The sequence below is a fragment of the Arachis ipaensis genome, chromosome B06, assembly GCF_000816755.2.
Source record: "Arachis ipaensis cultivar K30076 chromosome B06, Araip1.1, whole genome shotgun sequence".
NCBI classification, from domain to species: Eukaryota; Viridiplantae; Streptophyta; class Magnoliopsida; order Fabales; family Fabaceae; genus Arachis; species Arachis ipaensis.
The window spans coordinates 14,487,732-14,489,262 of record NC_029790.2 but is presented as its reverse complement, the minus strand read 5'-3'; positions in this window follow the sequence as shown (position 1 = coordinate 14,489,262).

The following is a 1,531-nucleotide window of genomic DNA, read 5'->3' as shown; positions in this document are numbered from 1 at the left end:
AATATAAATTATAACTTATAAAAAAATTTTAGTATTTTTATTTTTACTACTAAAATTTTACTAAATACACTAGAAAAATAAAAAATATATTTTTTATTGAAAAAAAAAATCTTTTCCTAACAAACCCAGACAAGCTGTTAAGCATAATTAATGGAAACCAGGAAATGTCTTGAAATGCCGACATGTCCATGTATAGTCCACAAAGCTATAATTTACGAAGGATGTTGTAATTTACATAAACATATTCTAACAAATAAGAGGATTGTCCTCAATTATAATCATTTTTGTGAATAATCAAATAACACATGGTCTAGTCACCAAATAAAAAATAACACATGGTCTATTGACAGTAGTTGCTTACGTTATTAGGGTTTCCGGATGAAGAGCAGAGAATATGCACGTTGCAGCAGTTAAGCCATTTAGGATCAATATTAACCCCTTTTCTTTTTCTCTTTGGATAATTTAGACTCTGAGGTCATGTGCGTATCAGTTCTCCACATGCTTAAAGCATGGTTAATAAAAACGAAAATTAAAGGTGCCCACAAAATAACGATAATACAGGAAATGACATCTTCCCTATAAATATGATCAGTTTATGTTACTCTTCCCTAAACCAGTTCAATCGTGTTAACTTTGCAAACAATAGTACACACCACACAGTGGATCTTCCAAAGACAGAAGAGAGATGATATAGCAACAAAATAATATATTCCTTCAACCTTTGTTTCTTATTCTCGTGCCTTTCATTTGGGAGTAAGGGAAAGAAGAGAACTAACTAGCTAGCTACTGTTACAGTGAACAAAAACCATTCTATTCAGTTCTGCCTATGCACAACTCAAAATTATGAGCAAAATAAACCCAAGCAACTATTTTGCAAAATATCTCATCCTAACACCAGCTTATTGCAGTATGCAGCTTGATCAGAATTAAAATAGAACATGTAGGACTGCAGATTCATTCAGCCATTTGTGAGCACCTTCCAAGCAGTTTAATTTACAACCCCTGATTTTCTTGAAGTCTTTCCACAACACCTGAATAAACAACCAAGCAAAGCATTAGCTAATCAATTTGGAAAAACCTTTTCATAAGGGTTCTGGTATATACTACTTCAAAAAAAATAAGCAGGGCCAATGTATTTTAGTAATTAGTTGTTCAATTGAAAAGGATGAGAAATGTCAAGTTGCTGTTCCCAGTTGCGCAAATAGGGACACACCAGATTCAACATAACCTTACATTATAATTACAATACATAATAAAACACCAAATCCATATTTTAGATACAAGTTAAGTGAGAAATCCAGTTTAGCCAGAACTAATAGAACTGAAGCTATGAAATCTGGAAAAAACATTTGCTTAGCCATGTATAAATATATCATAAATTCAGCTATATATACATAGTAAATTAAAAACCTAGTCCAAAATCCAAATGAACAAGTGGCGACGAGTTTAGGTAATATGCCTCAATGCCAAGAACATTTCGAATAAAAAGTTATGAAAGAAGAAAAAAATGAACCATTTATATTTCTTCTTT